Raw genomic sequence first — 12,961 nt, 5'->3', positions numbered from 1 at the left:
TAGGGGTGTGGTGTCGCGAAGTTGCCGTAGTTATTTTTTCTCATGAACACCTTGGACCTCCTAGCGCCGGCCGTGCCTTACTCGTCTCGTCGGTGGCGTCGAATGAAAGATGGGACGTCCCTTTTGCCAAGCACGCCGATGTCCGCGCAAGCGCCTTCGCGCCTGATCAACCCAGTTCCCCATTGGGGTGTCATCGGTTGCCTCATTGGCTGCCATCGGTTCCGCGACCAACCTGCTTAATGAAAGAGACATCTCGCTGAAGTGTTCATATATAAATAATAACAACTAACAGCTAAACTAAGAACTACGCATAGGCAACTTTTTTTTACTGTAGCACTCGGTGTGATCACAGTTACACGTTGACAATATCCAGTACGAGCACAGTACGGTGCGTACGCTACAAGTTTTTCATTGTAGCTTCGCAGTTTTATTGTCGTACATTAAGCATAGGAGGCTCAAAGCCGCCGGATCCATTTATCTGAGTGGCCGTTCTCGCGGAACGGGGCGAAGCCTCGAGCAGCGGCTGCGAAGTGGGGGAGCGTGATGTCAGCGGCCAACGCCAGCGCGCGGGCCAGGGATGGCGTCGCGTGGTTAGAGAAACGGGAGCAGATGCGCGCCTTGTGTAAAAGGCTGACGTCGCGTGGGAAAGAAAACATGAAGACGCTGGCTCGCGCTCTCGGCTACTACGCCACATCGTTCTTCTTGTAGGTGGCGTCGTGAGTCTTCATACGCGGCGATTCGCATATCGTAAACAACCAGCGTAGAGGTTGCCGCGTAGGTGCCGAGCGTTAAGACCGTATTCAAGAACGTTCCTCTAGTCGAAACAACACCTCGACTCAAGACAGAAGATAGCACCGCCATCCCTCCACAGAAGTAGTCACTGAGCTTCATGATCATTCAGGGGAATTCTTGAGAATTGTCGCGTCTTTATCACTCGAAAGGCGGCGCTGTGCTCAACAAGGTGGAGCTTCGAGTCGAGGGCTGTTTGAGAATACGGGAGTTAGTCCTCCAACGCAAACGAAGGTGTCTAAGCCGAACAGAAAGAATCTTCTTAAAGAAATCAAGGTGTCCCAACAGAACTCCAAAGACGGACCCGTGCTTACGCATTTATAACGAACCTGCGACAGATCATCCCAAATTTTATTTTAGGAAAAAATACAGGCTAGTGTTATGATCGGCTTGGAACTGCACCTGTCAAATGTGGGAATCAAGCTCGAGCGCCTTTCCCGTGACGAGATAATCCTCTTTCATCCCCGAGAGAGCGTCTGACCTCTACGGAGCAGACGAAGACGGCGAGCTACCAAGAAGGAGGACCCGAGGGAGAGGAGGTCGTCAACTTGACCGCCCGACAGAGGTCTGACACTTCCACAAGTTCCCCGAAGGAGTCATCGGCAGGTTATGATCTTCCTGGAATCTGTATCTCTCCAATGTGGGAAGCAAGCCCCAGCGCTTTTCCCGTGACGAGATAATCCCCTTCATCCCCGAGAGAGCGTCTCACCTCTACGGAGCAGACGAAAACGGCGAGCTACAAAGAAGGAGGACCCGAGGGAGAGGAGGTCGTCAACTTGACCACCGGAGAGAGGACTTCCCCGAAGGAAACATCGGCCACCACGAGGGGATTTAAGGCCGTCCTGGCCCCCGTGTTAATCAGAACCGCTCGAGACTCGGATAGAGTCAAAACCATGTACCAATGAAGTGAATACAATCTTTTCTATTTTTCATCCTCACGATGCCCGCCTTCATCGTCGTCTCCTGATACCTGCGGTGACGACCCACCTCACCTGGTCGAGATTATATCACTAGGTATACAGGGTGTTCAAAATTAAGCTTTATGGTTTTCTTAAAATTAGGCACTGGGAGGCACGTGAGGACCACCTGCGCAAATAAGTTATGTGGCTACGGGGACACAAAGTGAGATGATAATTATCGCTGTCAGCAGCTGAATGAACTAAAATTAAATAATTACCTTTTTAAAAAATTAAATTATGGGGTTTTACGTGCCAAAACCAGTTCTGATTATGAGGCACGCCGTAGTGGGGGACTCCGGAAATTTCGACCACCTGGGATTCTTTAACGTGCACCTAAATCTAAGTACACGGGTGTTTTCGCATTTCGCCCCCATCGAAATGCGGCCGCCGTGGCCGGGAATAATTACCTTTTTTTATTGACTGCAGTAAGTGTGTATGTTTGTATTCAAAAGTTAGAGGCAGTCGTGTTTCTACACAGTTTACTTGGAAGAATTCTTCTAGCATGTCTATGCTCCGAGATATCCAACTCCAAATTTTAATTGTGGTTCGCGTGATTAAGCATGCAAGAGAGTGAGGATCGGCGCAAAGCTCCTCCCTGATGTGACACGGCTGTTGGGTGCGGCATTTAGTCTGACAACGCGGTGGAGGCATTGGCAAAGGTAATAACTGTCCCCCTTCCCCTCACGGCTGGCGAAATAAAAAATGTCACAGTTTCGCCCTAAGGGCGAAGCAATGAATGCGATAGCAACACAGCAATGTCATAAGAAGTAAGGTGAGCGGCTTTGGTAGCAATATGAATTGTAGTAAACATGAGCTGATTAAGTAAGGAGGTGTGCTGCGGCGTAAGTAGACCGACATGACGAGAGACTCGATGACCACGAGAAGGCGTGTGAAACGGTGGTGTTGATGAGAAGCGCTTCCCGTGGGCAGCGCGTGCGAAGGGACACATCTGTAGCGCTGCACTGCCGATCCGGGCAGCATTACATGTGTAGCGTGCGTTGGAAAATGTGGCCCGACTATTACTAACTGAATGAACAAGCGTGGTGTGAGCGCGCACAAACAAACATGAATAGCTCACACTGAATGACTGCAGACAACGACCGTCAAAACTCTGGCAGCAAGCGGATACGCCGCAGCGGCGAACGTACGTGCGGTCTATCGCTTCAACGGAAACAGAGCGCATAAAGGTCAGAGCCGTGTGGAGATAAGAGACGGTGCGAGCGAGCGACGATCGCGGTTGTTGGCAGCGTAGAAGTGCGCCCCCCCCCTCCCCCCCTCCGCTCCCTCCGGCGCTGGCTTACCGCTTCCTTGCTTGCGCGTGGGAGAGATAAGAGACTGTGCGGACGAGCGACGAGCGCGGTTGTTGGCAGCGTAGAAGTGCCCCCCCCCACTGCTCCCTCCGGCGCTGGCTTTCCGCTTCCTTGCTTGCGCGTGGGAGATTGAGTGCGTTCGCTCTCCGTGATAGCGCGCGTCCCCGCACGCTTCCGCTGGGGCATACGGCGCGCGGCGAAGATTTTATCTATACGGAACCTCACGGCGACGGCGACGCCGACGGCGACGGCGACGGCAGAAATCCGGTTGAAGTGTCCATATAATTGCTATCGCAATAAAAAAAAATCGAAGAACCCGTAACCGCTGTCGTAACACGCGACCGCGCAGCCTGTAAGATGGCGGCAACTGCCATGCCGAGATAACGGCGTGAGCGAAGAAGCCGGAGGGCAGTGCGCGTGCTTAATGGTGACTAGACGACCAGGCATGGTCCTTGCCTGGACTACGCAAATAAAGTGACTGCTGATTTCCAAGTATTGTAAGTTTTATTGAAATCAAAAGCAACCACTGCACCATCAACACCAGAAACCTTTTTAGCTATGCTAACGAATATTTCATACTGCCGCTCTAAGTTTGGTGTTGTCATGCACAAATCTCATGACAACACTTCACCCATCAAGATGTCAACGCCCTAAAATGTTCAAAATGCCTCCCTTCCACAGCAACGCAAAACATAAACCACTCTCGCGTCGACTCGATAACTCTGCGCAGTACGACAATTGAAATTTGGAGTCGAATATCTAGGAGCACGAATACGCTAGAATAATTCTTCCGACCGACACTGTGTAGAAACATGACTGCCTCTAAGTTTTCAATAAAAACATACCCACTTACTGCAGTCGACAAAAGTAATTGTTCAATTTTAGTTCATTCGGCTGCTGACAGCGATAATTATCATCTCACTTTGTGCCGCCCTGGCCACATAACTTATTTGCACAGGTGGTATTCGCGTGCCTCCCAGTGCCTAATTTTAAGAAAACCATAAACCTCAGTTTTGAACACCCTGTATTATCAGGCACAGCCGCCAAGCACATGGCTGTATTGGGTAACGCCCTTTTCCTATAAGCTCGGAGAAACCGATACCTGGCTTCGCTATAGCGCTTCTTCCTCTTTCTGGGGTTTTACGTGCCAAAACCAGCTCTGATTATGAGGCACGCCGTAGTGGAAGGTTCCGGATTAATTTTGACCACCTGGGTTTCTTTAATGCGCACTACAACGCAAGCACACGGGCGGTTTTGGATTTCGCTTCCATCGAAATGCGGCCGCCGCGGCCGGGATTCGATCCCGCGATCTTGTGCTCAGCAGTGCAACACCTGAGCTGACTGAGCCACCACGGCGGGCTACAGGTGTTGCTCTAGCCGTATAAAACGCGGGTTTATCGTGAGCAGAAACGGTGAATTTCGGTAAATGAGAAAGGCTACTATCATCATCATCATCATTGACATAAGCTGACCCCCCCTCAGAAAAAACCTGCATCCGCCCCTGGAGGCCTCGACACCGGCTCTTCGGAGCGCGAAAGCAGCGAGGACTCCAGCAATGCGTCGTCGGGCGACGAAGCTGGTCACCGTCTGGACGTGCCGTCGCGCGGACCGTTCGGGCATCTGCGACATCACATGGACGTGGCATTCTGCGCTGCTTGCAATTTCAAGTGCGAGTTTGGCGACCCAGTAACACCAGCGCAGCACTACGCGATATCGGAACTGCTGCTGCTGCTGCTGATGATGATGATGATGCATATTGTTTACTGGCGCAAGGGCCAAATATGGCCAAAGAGCGCCAACTCGGAACTACTGAAACTCGAAAGCGCGCGGCGCAGAATCGAACGAAAACGAAACCTTTACACCACCCTTGTCGTTATCAAGGGTAACGCCAAAAAGTTGTTTTTTCTCAAGTAGCATTTTCTTCCGTCTTATAATCCAACGAAATTATCTTTCTAATCCGAGGGGTTGAGTACTAGTAACAACTTTTTTTTTTAGGAGTGCCTTCGTCATCGTGTAAGTACCTGAATGTCCCGGGGTGAGTCTCAAGTCATGTTCTACGTTTACCTCAATTTCTCGATTACTAAAGCTCTGTTCGCGATTATATTGACGCCTTAGACGTTCTATAGAGCATTGCTCTCTCACTTTAGCTTGACTTTTTATTTAGTGTCTCTTTAATAGGAGGTCGCTTTTGTTTTCTTTCAAAGCAAATACTATTGTCTACCTTGACTGGTATTTTTTTTTTATCTAATTGGCTGACAAGACGCAAGGAGCACGCAGAAATGGAGACGATTTCGGCGGGACCAAGGTAGCACAGTGAAAGTAGATAACCGGATGAGTGCGATTTAGCGCGCACCAACGATGGAATTCCGCTGTGTACGTCGACGAACTGCCCTTCCCCGCTGCAGTTATCGCAATCTGAAATCTTCGTATAGTGACTTGCTTGGAAACGTACAAAGCTAAAGTACTACCAACTTATGAGTATTCTTATTTTTGAGTGATACGGAAGAAAAAGAAGCCACACGATATATTTAAAGGCGAAGCGGCGGCCAAGTATATAGATGGCAGCTGGCACAAGGGCCGGCCGGGTTCAGTCCTTTGCGGCGTATACGATTTCAATGCGTACGCCGCAACGGTAATAAGAAATAATACAATTGAGTACAAAGTTCACCCGCAATAAAGGCACTCTGCTTGGTAAGTCTGCTCAGACAGCATCAAGGTAATGACTTCACAAACATGAAGCGAATTTTTCAGCGAAAATCGAACAGCAATAACGTATATAGCAGCTATAACCGCAAAAACATGACAGCTGGTGCGGCGATTCAACGGGCCGTACAAAACCAACAAAATCAGTTCTTGCCAGCATCAAGCAGCTTTAACACACAACACAACGTACTATCGACCAAAAAGTTTACGGACCACGGGATCTCAGAAAACGCTAAATATCCGAGTAGCCTTTAAAAGTAGCCAGTAATACCGTACATCACAATGTTGTTCGCATATACCAGTAGAGGCTGGAAATGGGAATACCAGGCTGCGTTTTGCGGCTGCGGAGATATTCAGCTTTTTGTCAGATCCCTTGGTCCGTAAACTTTTTTGGTCGATAGTACTCGTACAGTCACACATAGCTATAGAGCAACAGGGTAAAGAAGCGGCAAGCAGCATTCAGAACTTAAGCGAAATGCCTTTAACCCGCATGCTGCACTGTGGACAAACCGCACGAAAACATGGGTAGGCAGCGATCAACTTCCACCCTTACCCGAGTAAACATGATCGAGTGCAACAAACATCGAGATCACAGAAGAAAGCGTGATAACAAGAAATTTCTCGCCGAACGCGGCGATCAATGGCTGCCGTTGCTGCCGCTCATGAAGCCTCGCGGCAAATAATAATAATAATAATAATAATAATAATAATAATAATAATAATAATAATAATAATAATAATAATAATAATAATCTTTATTTGCACAAAAGAGAGAGAAAACAGAGAGGGGGGTAGAGGAGTAAAGAGAGAGGGGGGGATCGCCCTGGGTGGCGTGCTAGGCGTGGCAGATAGGTACAGACCCGTACGCGGAGCGCCTGCCAGCCATCCACCCAGGGGGAGGAGGATGAAAACACTGTGGAGGATGGTAGACAAAAGGCAATTAATTGACCCGCTAATTCATGAACTAAGCCCGGTCACGGAGGCTTCTCGCCACTGTTCTGCACAGCTCCCTAGATGACGCACGGTCCGAAAGGAGGGGTGTTCGCACATGTCGTGGGGCAGAAAGAAAGTCCCGCACTGCAGCCGGAATGAGTGAATTCTGGTGGCGGACTGTCCTCGCATACATTGGTTCGGGCTGACCCGTTCGCTTTTGCTGTAGCGGACGACTGAGCCTATGTATAGGAGTCGTCAAGGGATCCATCGAGGCAGCGGCAGAGAAGGCCTATCCGGGCGACAGTGCGCCGGTGCTGGAGCGTCTGCCATCCAAGGCGTTGCAGTCGTGCCTCATACCGTGGAAGTACTTCGCGGCTGCAGCCGAGGCGGGTGAACAGTGCCCGGGTGGCACGGTGCTGGACGCTCTCCAGCATATTGGTTATAGGTGAACCTGAAAGGGGTTCCACACAGAAGAGCAGTACTCCAGTCGTGGCAGCACAAGAGCAGTATAAGGTGCACGGAAAGCATCCGGGCCGCAGGGTTTCGACGTGCGTACCACGAAACCGAGTTTGCGACGCGCTTTGGCCACTGTGTTTGAGACGTGCAGTGAAAAATCAAGAGTTGGGGTGAACGTGACTCCTAGAATTGCAGCTGAGGAAACATTACGCGGGACAGAGCCCTCAAGCGTATAAACTGGCGAGGTAGCTCTCTTGCTGTTGTGAAAACGGAGAACGACACTCTTAGTTTCACTGATGGAGAGATGGTTGACTGATGCCCACTGGGAAACATGGGTGAGGTAGAACCGTGATTAGAACCGTGTCGCCGGCAAGTTTTTGTAGGTATTTAAGCAACCCCACCACGCAAAAATTGTTATTGGACATGCCTTGAAGCATTGGCCACCACACACATGCGACGGGTGGATCTTATTTCGCTTCGAAACCGTGAATCAAACAGTGAAGCACGAGAGAAACGACGCAGAAAATTGCGCAGGATGGCTGCCTTCTTTCCCGAGTGCACTTAGCAAGACCGCCACCAGTGGCGCGTCCTTCGGCGCGCACTTAGAGCCCCTCGAGCACTAAGACCCATTCTCCCCGGCAGCTCCAAGCAGCCAGTGCCAGAACAATGGAGGAAGAAAATACTCCATGGCCAGAACGATCGGCGGGCAGCCATCTTCTATTCCTTTCGGAACGGGGCAGTCTTCGTCTATTCCGGAAAAATGCCATTTTGTTCGACATATTAATGCCTCTTTAATGCATGCTGAAACTCACTTTGATGTGAGTTTTCACGGATTTGCGACATCGCGTGATCACAGGCGCGTAGCCCGAAAAAAAAATTGACCAATAGCGGTGGGTCAAATGCGTGGAATCGGAAATAATTATTTTTCTTTTGTTCGGTCTAGTCATGCATAATCAGAGTGTAAACATGATATCGATGGGTAGTTTTCGCGGCTTTCGTGATATCACGTGACACACAGGCGAAGTGGATGTGGCCCGAGAATGTTCTACCAATCGTGCAGGGCTGCTTGCACTAATGGAATAGAAACAGTTTAGAATAGTTTTACGTTATAGCGCCGCAGGAGGCCGCCTTCGCGCTGTCTCTCGTCTCGCTTCAACGCGAACTAAACGTCTAAAGCACAGCGCATACGAAGCTACCGGCAGTCGGCGCATGCACTTTGTCCCCATCGCAGATCGCTTTGAAGATGAGTCCCGCGCGGGCGCGCACTTCGCCCACATCGCGCAGATCGCTTTCAGGATACGGCGCCCTCGCGGCCGCGCAGTGAGCAGAAGCCGACTATATAGTAACTCTACAGCCGACGGAGCAGAACGCACCCCCCCTCTCTCCCTCTTTCCGTTGCCTCGCTGCCGTGCCTCGCGCGCGAAAGAAGAGCGCGAGCTTTCGGCCTGCCTGCCTTCCTCCGTTGCCTGCGCTACATTGAACCGCGATTGCCGGCTCACCCTTTCACTTTTCACTCGCAAACACAGCGTACGGCGCGCGGCGACGATTTTATCGCCGTTGAACTTCATACGGAACCTCACGGCGACGGCAGATATGCGCTTGGAGTGTCCATATAAATATATCGCAATAAACCTTATGTTGGATTCCAATGGCGGAGTGAGAGCAAGTTTTTCTGCTCGTTTCGGAGCAAGTTTGTTCCAATGACAGAGTGAGGGCGGGAGTAAAGTGTTCCAATGAGAGAGTCGGAGTGGATTCAGAGCGGGAGTCACTCCGTGGAGCAGGAAAAGATGCTCCGCCAAAATAGGCGGAGTGGACCGGAACTCTGCGTGACGCATTTCCTTTACAACGTTTGTCTGCTGGGGGCGCCACCTGTCGCGACTCGCGACTCGGATAGTTCGGCAAAGCATGCGGCATTGCTTCTGCTACTCTACAGCGACAGCTCCGAGTCGGAAAGCTCAAGTTCCGACACGAGCGATTTCTCGGAGAGTAACAGCGACGCTGAAACTGCCACTTACGAGCGGGAATTTGATAGGATGTTCCGCATTCCCGCGATGAGGCCCAAAGTAGTCGGCTAGACGCCTACCATGTTTGTCCGCATACTGTGTGCTTACCATAGCAGACAAAATCTGCTGCGCACTTGGCGAGATAACCATTCCGCACTTTTAAGCAGCAGGTGAACGGCGCGGTATAGACAAGTGACCGGTGCGGTTGGTGCTGTGAGCAAACAGCGGAAGGGAATGGCAACACGCAAGGTATCCTGGGTAACTCAGCGCCCGAAGGATAGAACTTCCGTTTCCGCCTTGCTCCGGCGGCGCAGGTTGTGTTCCACTCGCGGATTTGGAGGCGTTGCTCTGCGCCAGAGTCGAGTGCTCGCTCGCGGAGTCCGTTGGCTGCTCCGGCTCCGCCATTGGAATTCAACATTAGTGCCCTTCCACTCTGTGAAAAAGGATATCCAGCGAAGCTGTTCACGCTGATGTTGATCGCGCACGCCGCCGATGGTGGTCAAGTCCCCGGCAAACCACAGTCGATCACACACCACACACGTGGCGTCAAACGGGTTGCCCATAAACTCCCGCCGGGGAAACGTTCCGATTGATTGTAGCCACGTCGTCGCCTTGCTTTTATTGCGATAGCAATTATATGGACACTTCAACCGGATTTCCCTGCAGAAATCCGGTTGAAGTGTCCATATAATTGCCGTCGTCGTCGCCGTCGCCGTCGTCGCCGTGAGGTTCCGTATAGATAAAATCTTCACCGCGCGCCGTATGCCCGAGCGGAAGCGTGCGGGGACGCGCGCTAGCACGGAGAGCGAACGCACTCAATCTCCCACGCGCAAGCAACGAAGCGGGAAGCGAGCGCCGGAGGGAGCGGGGGAGGGGGGCACTTCTACCGTGCGAACAACCGCGCTCGTCGCTCGACCGCACGGTCTCTTATCTCTCCCACGCGCAAGCAAGGAAGCGGGCAGCCAGCGCCGGAGGGAGCGGGGGGGGGGGGGGGGGGGGGGGGGGCGCACTTTTCCTCTGCCAGCAACCGCGCTCGTCGCTCGCCGCACCGTCTCTTATCTCCACACGGCTCTGACCTTTATGCACGCTCAGTTTCCGTTGAAGCAATAGACCGCACGTACCTTCGCCCGCTGCTTGCTGCCAGCGTTTTGACAGTCGTTGTCTGCAGTCATTCAGTGTGATCTATTCATGTTTGTTTGTGCGCGCTCACACCACGCTTGTTCATTCAGTTAGTAATAGTCGGGCCACATTTTCCAACGCACGCTACACATGTAATGCTGCCCGGATCGGCAGTGCAGCGCTACAGGTGTGTCCCTTCGCACGCGCGCTGCCCACGGGAAGCGCTTCTCATCAACACCACCGTTTCACACGCGCCTTCTCGTGGTCATCGAGTCTCTCTTCATGTCGATCTACTTACGCCGCAGCACACCTGCTTACTTAATCAGCTCATGTTTACTACAATTCATATTGCTACCAAAGCCGCTCACCTTACATCGTATGACATTGCTGTGTTGCTATCGCATTCATTGCTTCGCCCTTAGGGCGAAACTGTGACATTTTTTCCAACTCACGGTACTCGGAGTCCTGACGGGCTTGCGCTTATGAAGGAAAAGCCCCGTATGAAGGCCCGTATGAAGGCCCGTATGAAGGCCCGTATGAAGCCCCGAAGCCCCGTATGAAGGAAGACTCCGGAGGGAGTTTTCCTGAGTGCAACGCTAACACTTTATGGTGAGCAGGGTTTTTTAATTGTTATCATAAGCGCAGGTGAAAGCGAGATTGTGCTATTAGTGGTTGCTTGCGCGTAGAATTGCGGGCTGCTTTGCTTACAAGGAAGTAACCGCGTGCATTCGCATAATGTTTGCAATAACCTTGTACTTTAATTCTGAGCGCACGAGGTGTAAAATTTGTTAATTGCGTTTCTTTTTGGATATCTTTTTTTTTTTGCCGACATGACTCAGCATTGCTGATGGTGATTACGCTGTATGCTTTTTTATTGCTTTATTGGTGTTGCATCTTAAGTGACGTATGTTTTCCTTTCCTCAAAAAACGGTTGACATGTTTCCTCATCATACTTAATAGCTTGTCATCCCTCCGCACGTGCAGTAGCTGGTAGTAGTTCTCTGTTTAGTTCATCCTTTAATTTGTCTAGGTAGTCACGTACCACGAAGCTGCTTAACAACTGCCTGCAGTGTTTTGCCAGCGAAATATGATCAATTTAGACAAAAAAGAAATGCTTAATTCAACGAGTATTACTGGATTTCCCGTTTACAAAATTTATGCCCTGAAGCTTCGTGCACTTGTTAGATATCATTTGATTATTATCACATACATATTAATAGATGAGGATACGCGCGATACAAACCATTATACAAAACAGTTTTATGAATACAGGCCGAAACGTATTAATCCAGCTAAGCGTTTCTACTTACTACTAAATAAAACACATCTATTTACTATGCTTATCCACAATGAAAAACGAAATATTTAAGAAAAAGTTTTAATTACTGTTTTTACAGCATATTTCATAAGTGCTTTGGACCCAGTGTAGTGTGTTAGAGCTCACCCAGACTATAAATACCCAAACTTGATTCGGATCGTTGTTGGACCGTGTAGCAGCGATCATTGTTGATCGCGCGATCAAAAGTGACCATGTGACACTGGTATTACGGATAATTAAAGAGCCGGTAGATACCTAGCCCTGTGGTAATCAATGTTATGTGAAGCAGTGTGCGGGGAGCCTAACAAGTGAACGAAACGACCATGAGACCACCAAGACGTAGGCAGCTCTTTCATGACCTACACATGACAAGCATGTCATGACACTCATGTCATGAGTCCTCAGGAGTCCCTTTAGCTAAACCTAATAGACCTTAAGGCGAAAGTCTTACTCATGCGACTTCGACCATCAACTTCGACCATCAACCTTTAGCCTTTTCCTTCACTTAGTACCACGTCCGAACCCATTCCAGTGATTTTTGAGTGTTAATCTTTTTTTCGCTGAGTCATTGTCATTTTTGCTGAGTCATGCTAATGACTATGACTTCTACCACCATCCTTTAGTGTTTCCTTCACTTAGTACCCACGTGCGAACCCATTTCAGTGGTTTCTGAGTGTTAATATTTTTTCGCTGAGTCATTGTCATTTTTGCTCAGTCATGGTCATGACTATGACTTCTACCATCATCCTTTAGTGTTTCCTTCACTTAGAGCCCACGTCAGAACCCATTTCAGTGGCTTTTGTTATGATCGGCTTGGAACTGCACCTGTCAAATGTGGGAAAGAAGCCCGAGCGCCTTTCCCGTGACGAGATAAAACTCTTAAGGCTCGTTCACACAGCCGTCAAACGCCCCGTCCCGTCACCGTCACGGCACCGGTTTTCGTCAGGGGAGAGGATTTCCAAGCCGTTTTCTCCTCAAAAACGGGTTGACGGCGACGCAGAGCGGTGCTCTACGTTTCCGTCGCCAGCACGGTGACGGAAACCCTCTCGGAAACCCTCTCCCCTGACGAAAACGGATGCCGTGACGGTGACGTGACGGAGCGTTTGACGGCTGTGTGAATGAGGCCTTACATCCTCGAGGAAGCGTCTCACCTCTACGGAGCAGACGAAAACGGCGAGCTACCAAGAAGGAGGACCCGAGGGAGAGGAGGTCGTCAACTTGACCGCCCGACAGAGGTCTGACACTTCCACAAGTTCCCCGAAGGAGTCATCGGCAGGTTATGATCGTCCTGGAATCTGTATCTCTCCAATGTGGGAAGCAAGCCCCAGCGCTTTTCCCGTGACGAGATAATCCCCTTCATCCCCGAGAAAG

General features: G+C 50.4%; 1 pseudogene; it reads right to left on the bottom strand.

Moving 5' to 3' along the window:
• Positions 1-6,610: 6,610 nt before the first annotated feature.
• Positions 6,611-9,303, bottom strand: LOC119445250 (uncharacterized; annotated as a pseudogene).
• Positions 9,304-12,961: the final 3,658 nt, after the last annotated feature.

Source organism: Dermacentor silvarum, chromosome 3, assembly GCF_013339745.2.
Source record: "Dermacentor silvarum isolate Dsil-2018 chromosome 3, BIME_Dsil_1.4, whole genome shotgun sequence".
Lineage (NCBI taxonomy): Eukaryota > Metazoa > Arthropoda > Arachnida > Ixodida > Ixodidae > Dermacentor > Dermacentor silvarum.
This window is presented reverse-complemented; position numbering and strand designations above follow the sequence as displayed.